At 39.7% G+C, this 22,416-nt stretch overlaps 1 long non-coding RNA gene across 1 annotated transcript; it reads right to left on the reverse strand.

The window, feature by feature from the left end:
• Positions 1–2,667: 2,667 nt before the first annotated feature.
• LOC124231861 (uncharacterized) lies at positions 2,668–21,918 on the reverse strand. Its single transcript, XR_006886707.1, has 2 exons — positions 20,008–21,918; positions 2,668–5,737 (listed from the first exon to the last, which is right to left on the reverse strand). It is a non-coding gene; the product is annotated as an uncharacterized LOC124231861 (long non-coding RNA).
• Between the last annotated feature and the right edge of the window lie 498 nt (positions 21,919–22,416).

Below are 22,416 nucleotides of genomic sequence, written 5' to 3' on the forward strand. Positions count from 1 at the left end.
TACGTAAATAGCAGAAATTTTTAAAAATTCATTCAAAGGCTAGAGGAGAAAGTTCAAGAACAATCCCAGAAAGTAAAACCAAAAGAAAAAGATGAAAAATGTTTTTTAAAAGACAGGAAAATTAGAGGATCAATCCAGGAGATTCAGTATATAGATATAATAGTTCCCAAAAAAAGAGAAAAAAGATAACTGAATAAATAAAATTTTTAAAGAAATAATCAATTAATTCAATAAATATATACTGGGAGTTTACCGTGTTCCAGACATTATTCCTAGGTGCTTGGAATACATCAGCAAACAAAATTGATAAAAATGACTGCTCTTTCCAGAACTTACATTCTGGTAGGGGAGACAAACAACAGTCAGGTCAGCTACATCATGTGGTACAAGGTGCTAAGTGCTCTCAAAGCCAACAAACAAACCAGGAAGAGCGAATCCAGCGTGAAAATGGGAGGTGGTTGCTAATCTAAATAGAATGATCAGGGGTGATTACAGCAGACTTTATTTATAAAAGACGAGATTTGACAAAGACTTGAAGGAAGGCATTTGCTATCAGAATATCTGGGGGAAGCTTCTTCCAGAAGAAGCAGCAAAGGGAAAAAGTCCTAGGATCGGCAGATAGCGTATGTAACTAGAACAGAGTGAGAGGACACTGAGGGCGGTTGTAAGGACTTTGGATTTTACAGGGAAATTGGAGAAATCTGGGCAGAGGAGAAGCAAAATCTACTTCACCTTTTAAAGGGATCACCCTGGCTTTATACAGATGATAGACTGGATTTTCATCTGTCATTGTGTGATTCTATGTGTTAATTTTACTTTTCTTTGGAGGATGGCATAAAAGTTATCCCGACTAAAGGAAAAATACTTGGAAGTCTTTCTTCTTTCTATCTTCTATGAAACAGTTTAAGTAAGGTTGGATTTATGTATTACTTGAAATATTCACAAAATTGAACCTGTGAAAATATCTGGGTTTGCCATTTGTTTTCAGGGGCTTATTATAGAATACTGTTACCACAAAATTGAGATTCTCTCAGCTAATGTTCATTAAAAAAACAATTATTATGGCATCAGCCTTTGGGAAAAGAAAACAGTATTATTGCTAGATTAATCTGCACAAAGACAAGGGCATATGCTCTCAGATCTGTGTCCGTGATCCAGGGCTTGGGGCAAAATTTATGGGATAAAGGGCAGGGCAGGGTGGAGATAGATGATTTGAAGTATGGAGAAGTGGGGCATTGATGATCTGCACAAGCGTAGTCAAGCTTCATGGCTCTTCATAGGGCACATGTTCACAAAACGGCAGCATTACCATGATCTGAGGGTGGAGTTTTTGTCTTCTTGATGTCAAAAAGGTAGTTTATCCAGCATTTGCACAGGGTTAGTTGATGGATTGGTGGTCTCCAGCAGCCTGAACTGGACAAGAGGGAACTCTCAGTTCCTGAAAGACAACTCTTAATTACTCTGCTGATAGATGAGATCAGTTGAACTGGTCCCAAAGGGTCCTTGGTTACAATGCTTTCACAACTGTTTCATTTTCGACTATGGCCAGTGCTCTACTAAGGTTTTTGTCTATCTCAAGTGAATTTGTAATAATTCATATTTTCAATTTCAACCGGGCTTCCAAATTTATTTGTATAGTTGAGCGAGCTCTCCCATTATGATTTTCTTAATGTCTTCTGATTTTTGGCTAGTTCTTTGTTCTTCTAATTTGGAGTATGCTTACTTTTTCCTTTTTTCCTCTGATTTATGTATTAGAGTTTTATGTCTCTGATTTATTCAAAGACACAATTCTGGAATATATATGTATATATTGCACATTTTCTATTTCTTAATGCATTAAATTCTGTGTTTGTCTTTGTTTCCAGCTTATTTTTCAGTTTTGTTTGGTATCATCACATAATGTTTAAAAGCACAGACTTTGAAGTCAGACATCCTGAAGTCTAATATTGATTTTTCCACTAGTAATTGTGTTACTGCTTCAAAAGTATAAATATAAATAAATATTCTTCTGCTAACCAGATTAATCCCTCCTTTGATGCATATTCCTGTAACTACTTTTTGTTTTTATCTTTCTTGCCTTCATCTCCAATTTATTTTTTCATGTATTTTTATTGTGGCTTCATTTATTCCTAGATGCCCTCTTGGAATTTTTCTGTTGGAGTCTATTTCATGGGAATGCCATTTGTTACAATACATTTTTTTCCAGCATTATTGAGGTATAATTGACAAGTAATAATTGTATAAACGTAAGATTACAACTTGGTGTTTTGGTATATGTATACATTGTGAAATTGTCACCACAATCAAGCTAATTAATAAAGCCATCATGTCACATAGTTACCATCTTCTTTTGTTTTCCTTTTCTTTCATGTGTGTGCATATGTGTGTGTGTGGTGAGAACACTTAAGATCTACCCTCTTGGCAAATTTCAAGTACACAGTACGGTATTGTTAACTAACATCACATTGCCGTACATTGGATTTCCAGAAGTTATTCATTTGGCATAACTGAAAATTTGTACCCCTGACCAACACAATTTTGGGGGTGTCTGGGAAGTGAGGTGGGGAATCCAACAATCTCCCCTTGGATCTGCTTTCCTTCAACATTCAGCCATTAATTACTCCTTCTGGATAAGACAATCATAAAGAGTCATGTCTCAAAATAAAATTCCATAGCACAGAGACCTTTATTTTAGTGAATTAATGTTTACTTATTTTTGCTCACCCACCTCTACTTATTAACTGCTGAGCTGCTGGCACTTCTCCTGTCTTCTCCACTCTACTTTGTATCTAGGCTGTGCTTTCAGGAACTGGCAATCTGTCTGAAATTTACATATTAGCATCCTTCTTTGAAATGATTCAGTTTCATCTTACATGCACATTTTACTCCTAATTTTCCTGCTGTTATTGCAGATTGTGACATGCTTGGTGATCATTATAGCAGTTAAGAGAGAAAGATAAAAACTTTCCTAACTTATTTACTTTTTTAAAAAAATGCTAATTGTTTTTAGATTTTGTTCCATTTTAAATTTTGTTTAAATTTTTTTTTCTCCTTCCTGGTTTCTGTTGCATAATCCTTCTCCTCATTTTCCAACTCCCTTTCCTTTTTCACTTTGGGCCTTAGCTGTATTTGGTCCAAAAATAGTACATTTCTTTTTATCACCTCTTAACACGAATTTCTATGTCCTTCTTTTTCTCAGCTATAAGTGGCTTCTGTAGTTCCCTGGAGGTGTGTATAATGGTCAGCCCATCAACCTGCAGTTTTCCAATCTATATAACTGAAGCTCCTAAATACCCTTCCAGTGGCAGATTTTCACCTCCGACAGGACTGAATTCTGTTCCTCCGCGGGATTGTCATTTCCTGGGATAACCACCTGGCGCTCCTAATAAATACACCATTTTCCAGTTCCCCTGGAAACTGGGCTGCAAAGCACTGCTTATCCAGTTCACTACCATGCCATTGACCCCATATCCCGACCTTTAATTGTAGATGCTGAATTACCCTTCTTCCCCTCAAGTGCTTTAACTTGACACATTAGGCCTATTCTCTCTGGTAGAATCCATCCAAAACTAAAGGACCTTATACTAGTTATTTATTGCTGCATAACAAATGACCGCAAGACTTAGTGACTTAAAATAAAAACCATTTAGTTTTTTATAGTTTCTTCAGGTCAGAAATTTGGGAGCAGCTTAGCTGGTGGTTCTTGTATGGGTCTCTCAAAAATTTGCAGTCAGAAACTTAGTAGAGGCTGTGTTCATCCAAAAGCTTGACTGAGGTTGGAGGATCTGCTTCCATGATGGCTCACATACACGGCTATTGGCAAGATAACTCAGGTTCTCACTGCACAGAATTTCCCATAGGCTGCTTGAGCATCCTCATGGTGTTGTATCTGGAATCTTTATGCAAGAGGGAGAAAGGCAGCTGGCTGAAGCCACAATAAACTTCTTGATCTAGCCTCAGAAGTCACATACCATACTTTGCAATATTCTGTGGGACACAGACCAGCCCTGGTAAAATGTTGGAAGGGACAACATAGGAGCCTGAATGCCAGGAGGTGGGCATCATTGAGGACTAACTTGGAGGCTGGCTGCCACAGACTCATCTGACAGTTTAGCTTCAAATTTTTCTTTCCTATATCTTTACATTGATTGCTGCATAAGAAACTATTCCAAAATGTAATGACTTCAAACAACAACCATTTATTTCTTGTCATATTTCTATAGGTAGAAAATTTGACCAGGCTCAGAAGGGATGGTTCACTTCTGCTCCATGAAGTGTTAGATGGGCTACTGGAGTTGGATGATCCAAGATGACCCCACTCACGAGTCTAGAGGTTGATGCTGCCTATTGACTGGGCATCTCTCCATGTAGTCTCTCATGGTTCAGTAGTCTATCCCAGGCTTCCTTACATGGCAAGAGCAATATGCCAAAGAATGAAGGCAGAAGCTGCACGGAGGCTCACCTCATGTCACTTCTACCATATTCTATTGACCAAAATAAATCACAACGCCAGTCCAGATTCAAGGAGTGGGAAATGCACTCCACCTCTTAAGATGACCATGATTTTCAGTCAGCTCCATTCTTTATTACTGGTGTTGCTACTTCTAGTTGTATCTCATTTCCTCGCTCTGATCTTTTGGTTTACTAGCTTATCATTTAAAGCAGTGGTGTTCAGCCTTGTTTACTCACTGGAACCACATAGGCAGATTTTCAAACATTGGTGCCTGGATCCTACCCTGAGAATGGGATGGACCTGGGCACAGGGATTTTTAAAAGTTCTTTGGGTGATTCTAATGGACTGTCAGGGTAGAGAACTGCCTTAAAGGGGGACCAGCTCATTTTGAGTATTTTTAACCTCTCACAAGTCAGAACCAAAGGTAAAACAAACTACACATTGGTTTGCTTTTTTTCCTCACAGTTAACTGGCAGTGAATGTATCAATAAAAAGAATTGATCAGCAAGACTGCCAGAGGAGAAGGCCATACAAGGGATTTTTCACAGTGGGCGATTTTTTATCAGTTCTACCCACGGAACAGTGAGGAAGTATCATTGTTCAATGATTTTTCCTTTTGGACTTTTTCCTTTCTTTTTTTCATGTAGAAATCTGACCACTTTGTGACTTCCCTAAGATAGTATTTCTACATCCAACTGCAAAATAATTTATATAATAGAAAGCGATCTTAGTATGAGAACTAAAGCATCAGACAGTCTCCTCCAAGGACTTCTCTATTTCCTGTCCATGACAAGAATGATTGTGCATACTTTCTTTGGTCATTGAGAAAGAAAATTCCTTTGTGGATGAATGCAGATGTATCAATGGCTGGCTGTAATAGTGGGTCAAATTTTCTTACATTCACCCATACTTCAAGCAGTGGCTCACCTCAATCCGTTCTGTCACAAAAGTCATCCTAAATTTAGGCATACCATCCAGACCAATGTCATTGGCCTTACGCCAATCTCTAGACCTCCATTGCTGTTCATATCTGATGCTTTTATAAAACTTTTCTTAATGGAAGCCACTCTAGACAGATTCTCCTTTTGTTTTCTCTATTTTCTCTTTGTTCTCCATTTATCTCTCATATGCTAATGCTGTTCACATTTCTTTCCATTCTCAGACACACACATCTGTATCTTCCCAGGTTTCCTCTTGAGTCATAATGCCCTAAAGGTCATATCCACCAGGTGTGTACATTTTTGCTTCACCCCCAACCATTGCTAGCAGAGCTGGAAGCCACACCTGTGAAGCAAAGAGATAAAGCACATTTTTTAATGCAAATTATACATTTAGTCTCATTCCTTTGTGACTACACCTTTTAAAACTTAGAATTTAATCTCCAGAAAGACTCCACATGTTCTTTTTATCAGTCAATGAAAATTATATATTCTGCTGTGTTTCCATTGTTCTCCTGGGTACCAGAAATCTTAAAACTAATTTAGTGCTCAAACATAGTTAGCATAACCAAGGAGGTGAGATCTGGATTTGGGGAAGGAAATTTTCCACATAAGATCCTTTCTGAGGCCTCAATTTGGGACCCAGTTATGAATGCCACTAGCTCTATGATAAATCAGAAGCTCGACCATCTTTTTGGACCATCTGGATGATAGGAATCCTCTTTTTAGCATGTTTTGTTTCTTTAATCAGCAGTTCCTCACTCACCACATGTAGTATATCACAAGAGACTTTGAAACACCTCATGAGAATCTGATCAACATTTGAGTGTTCCTTCTTAGGAAAACGTGGGCCATAGGAGTGAAGAAGCAGTAAAAATGAAGCTACAATACACGTGAAGACTTATTATGTGCAAAATGTTTCATATACACTGTCTCTCATTTTCCAAACACCTTGAGAATCTGGCATAGACATCTTGATGGAGCTGAAGCTCACAGAGGTTGTAAACCTCCTGGTCCCAATCCTATAGCTAGGAAGAGGCAAAAAAGGGGGTTTGAACTCAAGTTGCCTGAAACAAGATGCAGGCTCCTTCTACCCTACAAATCGTCTTGCCACATCTTTCTCCCCTATAAACATACAACTTATTATCTGTTTTATTCGTCAGACGACTAACTAGGTACTGCTTTGTGATTGCTCTCGCATGTTTTTTTAACTTTTCAAGAAAGTACCCCCGTTATTCTCGAGTAGATTGTACAGTGTGGCAGATGGAAATTTGTGTTATACTTTTCTTTATCTTGCATAGCACATACATCCTTCTGGTCAAATGGTGGGTGCACTATTCATAGTTATAGAATGAATAAACTTTTTAAAGTGTTATTGAGTGTGAGACTTCTCTAAAATTGCTAGACTTCCTAGGCTGGCTCTGCTAAGGAAGTGTAAACGTGCATTCAACCCAGAAATATCTCCAAGTCATTCTGCCAAATGCAGTCTAGTCCCACCAGCTTTAAGGAGGATCTTTTCAATAAAACCTAATCAGGATGTGGTAAAATTATTCATCTATGCTATCATCCTCATCGCTGTGTTCTAAGGGTATGGATTGTAATAAGCATTTGAAATAAATCGTATTAATGGAGGCTTTCCCAGAGCATATTTAGAAACATGCTACTCTACTGCTGCCCTCCCCCAGAGCCTGGCTAATGGAAGAGGGCTAGATTCTGTGCCTCTGAAGGTAACTCTTGAGCTATGTCATCTGTCTGATGCCTTTCTAAACCCCAGAGCAGGCTTGGGGTTCTGCAAAGGCCCAAAGTGGGATCAAATTGTACTCCAGAAAGAAGGACAGAGGAAGAAGAAACTCTCATTTTATTGCATGTGACTGTTTATGGCAGTTGGCAGGATGCAGCCTTACACTGAGAACATCGCCCATTCTGCACATGGCGCTCCAAGTGAGGAGAGCAAGCTCAAACAGCTCCTTGTGATTCAGTGTCACTGGCTTGGTATATTTTGTTTTCATGAGATAGCATCTACACCTTGATGAATGTTTCTTTCGGTGTCTTTGTGTTTTCCCTGCCACCCTGTTTTATTACTGAGGAGTGAGAAGGAATCTTTTTTTCTGGCAAATTTGAAGCTGAATTACCACAAGACACCAGCCTTTCATCAGTATTTGGGGAAATAAACAACCGCTCCCTGCAGTTGGCCTGTGCTGTTCTCTGGCAATGCAAAAAATTTATAGCGGCTCAAGTGCCAGAGAGTTCCAAGGTCGCTTTCTTTTCAGCATGAAGGGAACGGTGAATCCACACAGCATCCTGGTGCTGATGAGACAGTCTGAGAGGAACTAAGCACTGGGGTGAGAAACTGAGTTTTGTATGTAAGGAGATCTCTGTGTAGGAAGAGAGGAACACATGCAGGAAAAATGTAGGTGTAAACTGGCCTCATTTAATCTCCTGGTTTGCTGTCAGACTCCCATGAGTACGATTGCTGTCATCTAACTGAACAGCTCTCAAAAAACCTTCAGATCTTTTCTTCTAACAGAGAAAAATGGCTGTCCCTATTTTGCTGGAGATGCCACATGAATACTAGAAATAGCGATATTTCTGGAATAGATACTTTTATAACTTAGCTCCATTCTCAAACTGGCCTGATCAAATCACATTCATTTGGCCCCTTTCTGTGCATAGGACACATTCTAGGGCCCATTCCTTAGGCCTGCTTTTATGGAATTTACAACCTATAATGACTGTATTAGTTTCCTAGGGTTGCTGTAACAAATTACCACGAAGTTAGTGGCTTAAAACAAGAGAAATTTATTCTCTCACAATTCTGGAGGCCAGAAGTTCAAAATCAAGATATCAGATTGCATTCCTTGCCTTTTCCAGTTTCCAGTAGCTGTTGGCCTTCCTGGGCTTGTGGCCGCCTCACTCTGGTCTCTGCCTCCATTGTCACTTGGCCTCTTCCTCTTCTCTGTGTGTCTCTTACAAAGATATTTTTCATTGGCTTTAAAGCCCAAGTTGATTTTATCTTGAGATATCAAAATTAATTACATTTGCAAAGATTTTTTTTTTTAAAAGGGTCAAAGTCACAGGTTCTGTGGACTAGGACCTGCATATATCTTTTGGTGCCACCATTCAGTTCACTACAATGACAAATGTGCCAATAAGATCAAGTGGAATGTGATTGCAAGGGTTCCCCTGATTAACACCTTTTCTGCTTGTGGCTTTGGCTAAGAATTGAAGAGTAGATCAAAGTTGGGATGACCCTCCATAATGTAGAGCATATGCAAAGTGTAAAGTGTAGGGAATGAACTGTCTTGAGGATATGCCTATAGAACATTTTATAGGCAAGAAAAATATACAAAGAGAAGAGTAGGAAAAATTTTAGGTAATCACTTTCCCTCGATTGTCTGTGCGGGGGGAAAGTCTATCATAGCAAGGAGATATTAGCAGGGGGTAGATAAAAGAATAGCTGTTTCAGCATTGGAACATCCATTGGAACATTCCATTTACAAATGCATGAAAAATAACTTTTTCCTAGCTCTCGAGTTGAAAGCCTTTGATAATTAGAAACAGGCAACCCTCTTCCAATTTTCACATTTTCTCAAGGAAATTCTCTTCAAATCATTATTAAGCTAGTTAAAACATGGTTGTAAAATGGGGTAATCCTCTATGGATTTGGTCTCTAAGGTTCAACAGCACCCTCCCTGAGGACTACCCACCCAGCATTCCTATGGTATCTGCTCAGCTGCCAGGCAAGGGGGAAGATGTGGAAAGACAGGGTTAGATGCCAAGGAGATCGTGGAAACTCTTTTCCTCATGGAATTAGACCAGGCTTTGCATTATTCCTCCCTGATGTTTCTTCCCAGCCTTTGCCAACAGAATACAAAGTTTCCTTCTGCTCTGCATATGTTGCCCCCTGAATGCTTGGATTCAACTCGAGACACTCTGGGGAGCTGCTTTTAAAGGCTAGAATCTTCATCATACTCAAACCTACCTAGTATTCTCTTCTTGGCCTTATCAGATTATGTCTTTATTGTTTCTTTGACCGCAGGAGGAGGGAACCTCATCTGTGTTGTTCACTCCTGAATTTCCCAGCGCCCAGGCAGAACTTGACACATCTACAAATTTGATAAATGAATGGCCATCCCAGGTGCATTGGGAAGAAGTGTCTGGGTTGTATACTGATACTCTTCAGAGGCCATTGCTTAAATTAAAAGCTAAGGTAAAAGGAATAAATTGAATTTGCAAATGCTACCTTAAAAATAATTTGAATATATCTTCTCTTTGGAATTCTTTTAGCCTACAAATATCCTCTACACCGAACAGAGGAAGAGATGTGGAAAGGTACTTCCATGCACCACTTTTTCATGGATCTCCCTTTTTGTTGTTGCTGTTGCTTTTGAAAACCAATCACAGACAACCAGAGAGTTGTGCAAACCTACAAGTTGTACAGAACCAGAAGAAGGAACTCAGATGTGAAGTTGTGGTGGCAGTTCTACCTTTTGCCTCTGGGTGCGACAGTGTGGGGGACGTACAGGAGGGTGGAACACCAGCTGGAGACATGAGTCAGAAATGAGTGGGCGACAGCCTGCTTCTGAAGGGTGTCACAAAGTGCAATTCTTCTCTCATAATGGGAAAAAATAGACTTGTCAAAAGGGGATTTGGTTTTGTTAAAATAAACATCAACCTCCCATTCAGTTATCAAGTTGGCAGAATCCCATGTCCCATGACACATTCCATGTTAAAATACTTTTAGCTACCTCAAAAATATTTAATGGGATGGCAAAAGCCCAAGTTCCTCCACATAGCCAGGTCTCCCCGGTACACGTAGGTAACTCATTTGCCATCTCAAGGATTAAGCCAAACACTATTTAATATTAAAATGTTAGACCAGGGCAAGGATATACAGATAGCTGTCTCTGTAGCTGACATTTCACCAAATCTTCTCAGTTACAGGCAGTTGGTCTTGGTGCATCTGTAACTCCAAATCTCTTCTTGTTCCTGTCGAAGTGGCCCAGTCTGGGTTCAAGTTTGGCTTCGGACATACTTTTGTGAATTTAGGCAAAACCAACCCAGATTCTATTTTCAGGAAGTCATTGCATGGCATGCAGGGAAAGCAGCTCCTTTGAAAATACAAGAGGGCAGCTCTGTCCCTTCAGGCACCTACAGCAGTGCCTGTGACTGGAGGGACATCTGGTTGAGGTGGGGCAATGGGCTGGGAAGTGGGATGTATATTAAATGGGGCAGTGGCGGTGGGGGGTGAAGTCTGATGGACGTGGGGCCATGGGCATGGGGGTGGGGTATACAGTTGAGGTGGGACAATGACCTGGGATGTAGGATATATGGTTGAGTTGGGGCAGTGGGCAGGGAGGTGAAGTGTACAGTTGAGGTGGGACAGTGACCTGGGATGTGGGATGTATGGTTGAGGTGGGGCAGTGGGCTGGAAGGTGGCATGGAGGAGCATAAAGAGGGCACACAGAATCTCAAAGGAAGATGGAATTGTTAGGGCCCTAAGGGAACGCTTGCTAAGGATGATGAGACTGCAGCTGGCTGGACCCAACAGAGGGGGCTGAAAGGCCCATGGATTTATTCTGGCACATGTGAGAACCCAGGGAGGAAGGATCCCTGGATAAATTGCAGCCCTAATAAACTCTGTGAAACATTGAGGTCCAAGCAGGAGAATTGAACCAAGGGAAGAAGAATGTTTTACCGAACCAGTTCTGAAGGAAGGAGTCTATGAGCAGGTTAGGGCAGAGCCAGGTCATTGGTGGATATTGTTTAGTGGTCAGCAGTTCATTACAGAGCAGTAATGGGGGAGGAGGATGTGAGGAGCAGCTCAGGCAGGTAAAGACTGTGAGCCGAGGCCCATTCTATGAGCATTTTTGAGATACTCCATGGGGCCCCCAATACTTGTAGAAAGGGGGATAATATTCTGCCATAATTAAAATGAAGACACACCAGTTGGCAAAATTTGCCTGCATATGTTCATGTGATCTCATACGTACCAATAGTTTGGTGACCTTCAGTTGATTTGTTAAATCCATTTAATAGACATTTTGAAATAATACCCCCAACTTTGGACAGATGCATATATATCAACATCCTTAGTGGAAACTGGCCTGAATGCAAATGTACAAACGAAAGAAACTTGACCTACAGAGTCTAAGGCCATGATGCTACTTGAAAAACCATGACATACAAGATGAAAAACAAATGAAGCTTTTCTTAAACCTAATAAAGTTTTGCTTCTCCATTCATCATTTTTAAATTTGCTTACTTCAAAGAAGAGTTTTTAATTAACTTAATTTCAACTCAATTACTGGGTTATTAAAAATAAGCTTCACAGCTTTTAAGTTCCAAATAAAATGTTATCAATATATTTATCTTGATACTGTCCATCAATTTAGCTGCAAAAGGCTCTTAACATTAATCATTGAAACGTTTAACTCCTGGGGAAAATTAAATCCTTGCTGCTGTGAATTTCTCATCACTGGACAATCTTAATATGTGGGCAACAACATACACACTCTGAAAAAAAGATCAAGAATCATGCACCCCAATATAATGCCATTGCTGTTTTTAAAAGTAAATAGAAAAATTAGAGTGTGTTATATTTGCAAATCTGCAGCTATACGAAAACCGCTGACTCATAGACTTTAAATAGGTGAATTTCATGGCGTGTGAATTATATCTTAATAAAGCTGTTTTTTTAAAAAATAGAAATTCTAATTTAAAACTTGACAATGTTACTAAACAACTACAGAACGTAGAGTCATCATTAAAAACTCACTTATTTGGAATTGCTGGCCATCAAAAATTTTAAAACAATATTAACTAAAAGAATGTTTATGTGGCATCAGAAGAATACTTAGAAAAGGCATCAACTTTATACTTATTTTAATGTGACCTCTAGTATTTGAGTTACTAGCCCTGCAATGTTAAATTATTTTTTAAAATTTTGTGAGGACAAGAGGATTTCAAAACATAATATTTAGGTAAATATTATACCTAGAATCAAAGTATATATACTTCATTTAGAGTTTTCTGTTTACATGTTGAGAATTTCAGGATTTGATATTTTTTCATTAGTTTAGTTATTCTATCAATTGTTTCCACAGTGGTTTTGCCCACCTGTTATTTTTATATTCTTTAGTTTGTGACTTTTTTAAGAGTGTAGAAAATGGAGACCTCAAAAATCAAAGTATGAATGTACCTATTAGGATGAGGTGTCGGGGGAGTGACACTAGCAAGGATAAAACGCCACTAAAATTCTCATTCATTGACAGTGGGAATGCAAAATGGTAGAGCCACTTTGGACAATAGCTTGACAATTTCTTATAAAGATACATTTGCCATATAACTCAGCAACCGAAGTGAAATGAAAATCTAAGTTACACACACACACACAGAATATATCTAGATGTTTATAGCAGCTTTATTTGTAATTGCCCCAAAGTAGAAACACCTCAACTGTCCCTCCCCTCGGGAATGAATGAACATGATGGAACATCCCTTCAATGGAATACAGCCCCAAAAGAAAAAGGAACCCATTACTGATACACCCCAAAATGAGGATGAATCTAAAATCCATTATGCTACATGAAAGAAGCCAAACTCAAAAGGCTGCAATTCCATTAATGTTGTATTCTATAAAAGACAAAGCTACAGAAAGTGGAAAAAAAGATCGGTGGTTCCCAGGGGCCGTGGGTGGGAACAAAAGTTAACGATAAAGGGCATGAGGGAATTTGAGGGGTGTTTGGGCTGTTCTGTATCTTGATTTTGGTAGTGGTTACACAACTCTAGCATTTGTCAATATTCACAGAACTGTACACTGAAAATAATGACTTTTACTGTATACAAATTACTGCTAGATTTTTTTAAAATGGGAAAAAGGATTATAACGAAATATTGATTATTTCTTAAAGACAATCCAAAGTCAAGGAAGAACTCAAAACAAACAAAAATGAATAACAGTAAATCAGGAATCACATCTTTTACAAATTATCTTATAGGACACTTTCACACTTCAAACTCTGAGGACCCCAAGGACAATGCCAAGGAGATGCTGACGGCACAGAAGGCCAGTGGAAGTTGCCCAATCTTTTTCCATGTGGTGCTGAGAGAAAGTTAAGCTTTAGTGCTTATTGCTAGTGTTGTGTATGTCTATTAACTTCCCTCCTATGCACCTAGAATGGTATTTTATACGGACTATACTTTGGAGAATTGAAAAAATCACCACTCAAATCGTTTTCTTGGTTCCAGGGTTGAGATTAAGGACCCTGTGCAGGGGATGTCCTTCTTCCAGGCTCCTCTCATTCCTGAGAAGGGGCTTTAGGGTAAATAGCTTCTACTTTGCCCTGGTGAATGCGTTTGAAGTTTTATTTGTTTCTGGGATTCGGTCATGAGCTCCCAGGACAAGGAGGAAAGGAATTCATGACAGAGAGAGGTGCTGGGCAATGCCCACTACTGGTACCATATTGGTCAGACCAATAAACTGTGTCCCTCCCAATTTAAAAAAAAGGTAGAAAGTAAGAGGGATATGGGCAAAAGAATGGTGTGAAAATAATTTGCAAAGTGGTGCCAATATCCTGGATTAAGGGTGGTCAAGGGAATTCAAAGCTTCATTTGTGTGCATGTATGTTTGCTCCCATTCATTCACGTCTTTGGCTGTGATATCTATCTATATAACTATACCTATGTCTATTCACCTGGTATATATATTCTTTTGAGACATACTTCTTAGACATAGGTATGTAGGTACATTGAAGTTTGGGGGTAACATTTTCTCATACTATTTAGCGAACATCTATCTTCTCTGAATCTTGGCACTGTAGGAAATCCTTTGTATTTATCCACTCTTTTTAGTCTTTACAGGAGCTATTCTTCAAGTGTATGACCAGAACCCTTAGAGTTCACTATTTAGGGGATCCACAAGGTCTGCACTTGTCCAACTATTAATCTGTTTGAAGCTGGGTTTTCTTTATACACTTCAGCCAAAACAATGTATCACAACAGACTGAATGCAGAGGCAGATAGGAGAAGCCAAACATTAAAGAGATTTGGAAAATTGTGAAACAATGCCAATCTTCTCACTAAGTTTTTAGGAATGGATAGTTATTGTTCTTAAGAAGTATATGTTAACATGTAATAGATGAAGTATAATTTTGAAATAAATTAATAAGTATTTTTAGATTTCTTGGTTTTAATTTCTAACATGGCTAATATCAGTAGATATAACCCATATCTAACTAAGCAAAAGCTCTTTGGTGTTCCCAACAAATTTTTAAGTGTGAAAGAGGCCCTGAGACCAAAGAAAAAGAGAGAGAGACAGACAGGCAGAATCGCTGATTCGAGCAATTCTACAAAGTAGGTGTGATCATTCCCATTTTTAGATGTCCAGTATCTCACAAACATTAAGTGGCAGAGCTACCTGGCCCCCAAAACTATGCTCTCTCCCCTATAATATTCTGTGTCGTTATTTGGGGACATTTATAAATGGTGTTTCTCTCAAAGGGCCATATAGAGAAGCTTGTAAGTTCTCTCCCATGGTAACCTGCTTATTCAAGTGGGACAGGGCAACAGACGGGCAGACAGACAATATTCCCACCCCCTCCACTCCCACTCTTACCCAGTGTTTCCTGGAGGACCATCAGGGATATGGCTTCATTAATGTGCTAGAGAAAGACTCACAGAGAAGAGCCGGATAGATTGTCAGAGAAGCTGTGGACAGATAAGTTCCTGCCCCCACCTAGTACCCTTTGCTTTCCTTGTTTCCACAAAATCCACTGCCTGCCTGGATCCACATGGGAATTTGCATATCATTTTGGAAGAAGCACAACTTTGGAGTCAGCCAGCTTGGCTTTGGTCTATTCCTCTGCTGCTTACCAAGCTCTTCCACTTGGGGCAAGCTATATTCCCTCTGTCAGCCAGTCTCCTCCTCTGTAAAATGGGATATTGATATCCACATGATAGAGGAGTTGTGAGGATTTAAAAAGCTAACACAAAGTTCCTGCAGCAGAGTAGGCAAGGAGGAAAAGTAGGCATCCTAGCTTCTCATGCCCCTTGATTTGTTCTCTCCTAAATGCTCTTCTCTCTTCTCCATGGATGCATGGTCAAAGGAGACTTGGAGACCCGTGAGGTTTTGTGATTGTTGTTTTGGATTTGTTTTTCTGTGGAGGAGTGGGAAATAAGAGAAAAGTTTACAGTCACTTCACAAATGTTTTTACAGATGTCTAAGATGTGTCCTGCTTCTCTGATGTATAAAATATAAAATACTTCTATGTTATCCTATTTTCTCTCAAGAGAACTCTTTAAAGTAGGAAGAACTTAGTCTCATTTCATTATTGGGAGGCAGAGGCCCATCAGAATAAAGCTATTGCCTGAGGCTGGCTGGATCTCAAGTATAAACCATCACCTCTTCCTCTCCTTTGCTCTTCTTTCTCATTACCCCTCAGCCTGGAGCAGGACCAGGGTGGGATGAGCGATGCACAATGTACAGAACGTCGTGCCTTGTCTACAGACCATCTTGATGATACTCCTTTCTATCTCCTCTCTGTTTCCTTTGTAGGAGGACAGAAAATAAAATTGCAAAGAGTAGGCTCTTTACACACACATATATATAGGGTGTTCTTGAAATTCTCCATGAATTTCTAGCCACAGCAAATATAACTTGAACCATATGAAATTTCTGATATTCAATCGTTTTTGACCTACAAAAGTAGCGATTGCAACCTAAAAATTATCAGGCACAAGACTCTTTAATAGGTTAATGAGAGACCAGCCACCTCAAGATAGCTTTGCATGCTATCTTGGAAAAGCGCAAGGCAAATGGTCTCCAGGAAAATAATGGAGGAGAAATCAAGGAGCAGGAGAAATTTTGTAGGAACTGTATCCATCAATCAGAAGTCATATCTACAAAATAGCCCTAATAGAATAGACCGAGTCACTTCAAAAGTAATTTTAAACAAGGTACAAGTGAAGGAGACTTGCATCTTCCTTGGGTCTGTCAATCTTTCCAAATGAGTTGAGATAAGCAGAAGGAGACAAATAAAGAAGGAAGGGTGAATGAGTGTGCCCATCCCTCTCCATAAGGGCTTTGGAGAAATGACGCAGACTAGAGCCTCCCTCCAGCTCAGACATTTTCCTATCTATCAGTGATGGAGTCCTGCTCAAAGCTTCATCCTTACCCCATCCACCTCCATGAGCCATTAGCAAAATATTTCAGTTTTATCCCCCTTCCCACTTCACAACCCAATAGCTATTTAATTCAAAAACATCAAGCTTTAGGGGATTGAATACACTTCAAAGGAAAGTCAAGAGTTCCTTCCTATAGGAAAGAACGTAAAATCAGCATTAAGTTCATTATTAATAGAACTTCCATGGTAGAGGGTCAGATGAAACACTATAGCTACATTTTAAGAGTTCTTTATTCTAACAAGTAATTTATGAAGTACCACGCAAAACACAACCAAATATATACCCCTTCCCCAACCCTTCCAATTTGGAAAGAGAGTCTGGCCTGTTAAACATTAAATGTTCACGTCTATTAAAATGGGGCTGCTTTACTCAATGTATTCCCAGTTTTCAAGGAATTAAAATTCTAGGGACTGCTAAAACAACTCACTTCTTTTGGTGAACTTAAGAAATTTCATAGGTAAGAATCAAGCCTGAGTCATAGCAGAAGTGGGCAATTTTACCCTATTGAGGTAGATGGGGTTCATTTGGATTTATGCAAAACTGGGTTTGGCATCTGCCTTTTGGAACCTCAATGTTTCTGAAAGGAGGTCTGTATGCCTGAAACTGATATCACACCGAGGCCTTTCTGAATCAACTACTCACATCAAGGTTATCCCTGTAAGCCACCAGCAGTGTAGAGGTGAGTTAATATGAGTAGCCAAGAGCAATTAATAAATGTCACTTAAATAAGGCATTCTTTTCTTATAACAATCACAAGCAGACATCCCAAGACAGCCTTGTGCGAAGCCTGATTTTGCTTATATCATATGACTCCTCTCTATTAATTAGAGGAACTCGTGAATGATACACTGGTCTGCTAGTGGCGGGTCAACATCTGGACCCTTCTGTTCACGACCTTCCAAGTGACAGTCTATTTTAGAAAACAGTTAAGAGCTTCCACCAAGAATAATCAGGACAAATGCTCTGGAAATAAAGAAACAGTGGTTCTAAAGTGCCTCATTCAAGAGAGTTTGAACACAAATCTTGTTTCAATAAGGTTAGGCTAGGTTATGCTGCATAACCCCAAACTTTCAGTGGCTTAGCACAATACGAAGTTATTTCTCACTCATCCTAAATCATCCACGAGTCAGGGCCACTCTCCTTTCAGGCAGCATCAATCCTGTGGCCCCTCCATGCCAATCTCTGCTTCCATGGCACGGGGAAGAAAGGACCCAAGAGTCAAGCATCAAGAATCAACTGATGCAGCCCGGAAGTTACACGCAGCATTTCCACTCACATTTCATTGGCCAAACAAGTTTCATGGTCATGCCTAACAAGAAGGGGGCAGGAAACTGAGATCATCTCATGTGCCCAGACAGGGAATGGAACTTAAAATATTGGTAAGCTACCATAGTAACAAAGGCAAAGCCTGAATTAAATCAATGAGACTTCACCTGCTTTTAAAGCCATTGCATGAAAAATTACTAATATAAATCCATTATCTGAGAAGGGAAGCTCAGAGATGGTTTAGTTCATTTAAATTTAAGCCCTTCTTTAATAAAATAATCTTGCGGTTACTCCTCATGTAACTCTTGTATATGAATTATGCTTATTGACTCACTTGATTTGCTGATTCTGTTGAGGTCAAATCTCCGTGACAAGAGGTCCTCTGGAAAAGGACTGGGCATTCCCCATCTCCTAGGATGAGGACCATCTGTTAACCTCATTCATGGTGCCTCACCCATTTGACAAAAATAAAACTCTGTTGAAAAATATTCTCAATTTTCTAACTTTCTGGGGCTTTTCTCCAAGGGCATAGCACGTTGTTAATAGTTAACATGCTGTTTTGTTAGGAGCAACAGAAGGTCCCTTCTCCAGTCCCACTCAAGTGAAGTTCTAGAAAAACTGGCCTTGGAGTACTCAGCAAATTTTGTCAGCCTCATAATTCCTTCTTTGAGTGATACCTGAACATCTCATGTTATCTTAGTTCAAGGACAAGCAGCTAATAGGCATAAGTTGATTCAATTTATTTAAAATGAGCTGCATGAATGACCTGAATGGGATGTCCTACTTACTGAAGGAGAAGCTTGCTGCATTTTCCTGCTCCCAGCACTGCCCAGAGAGCTGTTGCCTGCAGGCGGGGGGACAGAACAGGGGAAGCTGGAGAGAAAATGAGTTAATGCCTTTGCTGATGATTCTGAAAGAGCCTCCTGGTCTGAAACTGATAACATGAGGTGAGATCAGTTGAAGGGTTTCAGTACACTGCATAAGGGGGCAGTAAAGAAAGGTCAGGTCAAAGCAATCAGCAGAATTTACTCAAACATCTGTAGCTTCTTAGGGCTTTTAATGAGAATTTCCATATTAACATTTGGTTTTACCAGAGTACTGCATAATTTTCTACTCAATTTACCCCTGACAGGTTACAGACATAACAGCATTCTTATCAAATTGACTTTCCATAATGTAGAAAGACACAGAAGTTTCACGATATTCTTTGTCGAGTAAGGGAGAGAGGATGAGAGAGAAAATAACTTTAAGGCAAGGAAGCCAAAACCAGCTCCTTTGAATATTTATCACACTTTTATTTTTTTCATGAATTTTTAATATTCATCAAAAATACATTAACTGTTCTGTTTCACTTCAGCCTGGGGATCATTTACAAAACAGACAGCAGTGTTCAGATCCAAACAGTAAGTCTCTACCTCAGCAACAGAAATTAATTGGGTTTAGGAAATAAGCCCACTAAATGAACTGAGAGTGCAGATTCAGTTTCTAGAAGTTTTCTTGCCGAAAGAAATTCAAAAGAAATTCAGGAATCATCTGAAGAATGGAGCATTGTAGCATTGTGTCAAAATGGAGGACCTGAGTTCTGGGGTTCTATAGACTAAACACTGTTGATTTTTGGTTACCAAATAATTTATTTTTTATATTATGAAAACTTTGCAGTGGAATCAGGAATGGTCATCTATACCTCCTTCCTAAAGGAAGAGGGAACTATGCTGATAGGCTAGGTCTGAGTTGCATGCGCTACCACTATTACTGGAGATAGAGCTTCATCGAAAATATCCGGATAGAAAATGTTGACGTGCTTCCCCAAGGAACCAGTCCATTGGGCCCCTTATTGCTAGAGCTGGGAAATAATATATTTCAGGTAGGATCTATACCCGCAATGGTTGTCCTTCTTCTCTCAAGTTGATCTGGTTCAATTTAGTTTTTATTTAGGAATACCTCAGCATGAAATAAGCTGATGCTGGAGCTCCAGCCACAGAAATTCTGAAATAATTGGCCTGAGGAGGGTCCATGAAATTTGGGGCTGAAGTCATCTTATTCTTTTGTCAAGAAGACCCCAAAGAATAAAAGCAGCTGACAACTCAAAGAGACACAAAACAAACAAAAAAATCCACATATAATGTTCATCAAAACATTAAACAAAAATTAGACATGATGGCATACATAATACGAGAATTGGATGAACTTGCCGATTGGTACTTTCTTCCTCAAGTGGTCCAGGAGGTCATCACATTAGACCTGTGGTCCTAGCCACCACCTGGCCCTGCATAGAATCATATTTCGACAGTCAAAGTTAGACAAAAGGTATTTGCTAATTTCTCACTTTTAAAATTAATCTATAGAGAACGTATTGAAGATGTAATTTCGGTTCAAGAAGAGAAAGTAAATAATGCTAAGCTTGACAATATGAAAGCAAATATACATGTGAAAGAAAATGAAACAGAAAAGCAGAAGGAAGAGTGGGCAGATATTGTGCTAAAGCTGACATCAATAAAGGTATGATAAAGGCAAGCAATAGAGCTAAGACAATAAAACTACCATAGATGGGAAATGGGAGTAAAGTGAGTTAAACCCCCATCTTTCATAACAGCGAGTCAACAGACTTCATGTAAAGTTAATAAGTCAAGAAATAATAGATATGTTATGTAAAGTTAAAGAAGTAACCAACAGGGGGACAGAAAATAGAAACAGGAGTTGGGACAAGAGAGGGAAGAAATGTATCATAAGCTCTTAAGCATTCTTTCAATTTTAAAGCCACATGCTTGCAATTTTTTGAAAAAGTAAAGAGTAAAGAAAGAAGTAAAGAAACGATTGGGAAACACACATTACATTGATTTACAGCACAGCCAAGAGAGAGAACATCCATTTCTAACTGTGACAGCGCAGAGAGCAGAGGGTAGAAAGCAGGTTCCACAAGCACACACCTGTGGCCCACCCTGGGAGGGCAGAGAAGGGAAGGGAGCAGGGATGGGCAGTGTAGACTAAAGGAGGGTCACGGCCTGGAACTCTGGCTTTGCCACTCGAGTTATGAGCTTCAGCCTCCCCCAGGAAGGCATTTACAACACAGACATTTGGAAACCCAGACAGATACACCCAGAGTTGATCTTGGTGCAGCTGTGTTCTATTACAGTTAATTCTGCATAATCAGAAAGACATGAATCACACATGCAGATCAAGTAATCCTCATAATTAAAGAAAAATAAGCTGGGGATAAACAAGAGGGCTGGCCCTCCTGAGGGTGTGAACAAGGGTCCAATGTCAGTGCTTCTCCTTGAGAGAACTGGCTGGGAAGCGCTCAGAAAGGTGAAACCAGCTCAGAAAATATGGAGGTTGGGAAGCCTTCCAAGAACTTTCTCAGCCTGGGGTTCTTAACCTAGATAGAAGGTAGGGGTCCCTGTACTGGGATGGAAAAAAATATCTATTTATGTTCACTAACCTCTATCCGAAATTTAGCATTTCCTTTGGCTATGAATGAAGGCAACCAACCATAAGAGCAGAAGCAGTCTTGAAACCCATACATATTACAGGTAATTATATATTGCTTCCCTGTTGCTACAGATGTCTCAAAATAGGGTTTGCACTCATTATTTCTTCAATGTTACGGTAGTTCTCAGATCACTGCTAGGTCTTATTATTTAATGCGTTAACAAATAAGTGCATATGTTCCTCTGACCCAGATACATTTTTAATATTTTTACTACTCAGTTTCAATAAATGCGGTTTCTTTTGTAACTGTATGTATTTTATTGTAAGTATTTAAAAATTAATTCTGAGCAGAAGTTTATAGGCTTCACCAGACTTCCCATGGGGTCCATGACACACAAAAGTTAAGACTCTCTGGAGTCCTGCTGTATTAGTTTTCTATTTCTATGCAAAGATATTACCACAAACTCAGAGCCTCAGACACCACAATTTATTATCACCCAGTCTCTGCAGGTCAGGAGTCAGGGCACAGTTTAGCTAGATCCTCTGCTCAGGGTCTCTCAAGACTGAAATCAAGATGTTGACTGAGCTGGAGTTCTCATCTGGAGCTCCGCTCCTCTTCCAAGTTCGTTCAGGCTGTTGGCAGAATTCCATTCTTTGGGACTGTTGTAGGTCTGAGGCTCTCAGCTCCTCAAGGCTGTGTGCTGTTTCCCACCAGGTGTAGTTCTCTCTACAACATGGGAGTTTGTTTCCTTCTAGGCCAGAAGGAGCTAAATTTTCTCTAACTTCTATTTTCAGCCTATAATCCCTCTTTTAAGGCTCAACTGATTAGGTCAGGCCCACCAAAAATAATCTTCCTTTTGATCACTGTAGTGTCAACTAGGGAGAAAATAAGCCTAGCAAGGAGAACTCTTAGGTTTCACTACCCACCACTGGCAGTTCACTTTAAGAATTTTATCCCCTTAAAATCCTTGCTTCTTCCAGCTGATAGCCATCCCCTAATGAAGGTCACATTGACCTGTAAATACTATACTGTGAACAAGTATAGCAGCCACTGGGGAGGGCAAGAGCAGCAGGCAGGCACAGGATGCCGGAGGAAGGGGGACGCTAAAAGGCTAGAGAAACCTTGAAAAGCAGGAGTGGGGTTCA

Source organism: Equus quagga, unplaced genomic scaffold, assembly GCF_021613505.1.
Source record: "Equus quagga isolate Etosha38 unplaced genomic scaffold, UCLA_HA_Equagga_1.0 HiC_scaffold_100_RagTag, whole genome shotgun sequence".
Lineage (NCBI taxonomy): Eukaryota > Metazoa > Chordata > Mammalia > Perissodactyla > Equidae > Equus > Equus quagga.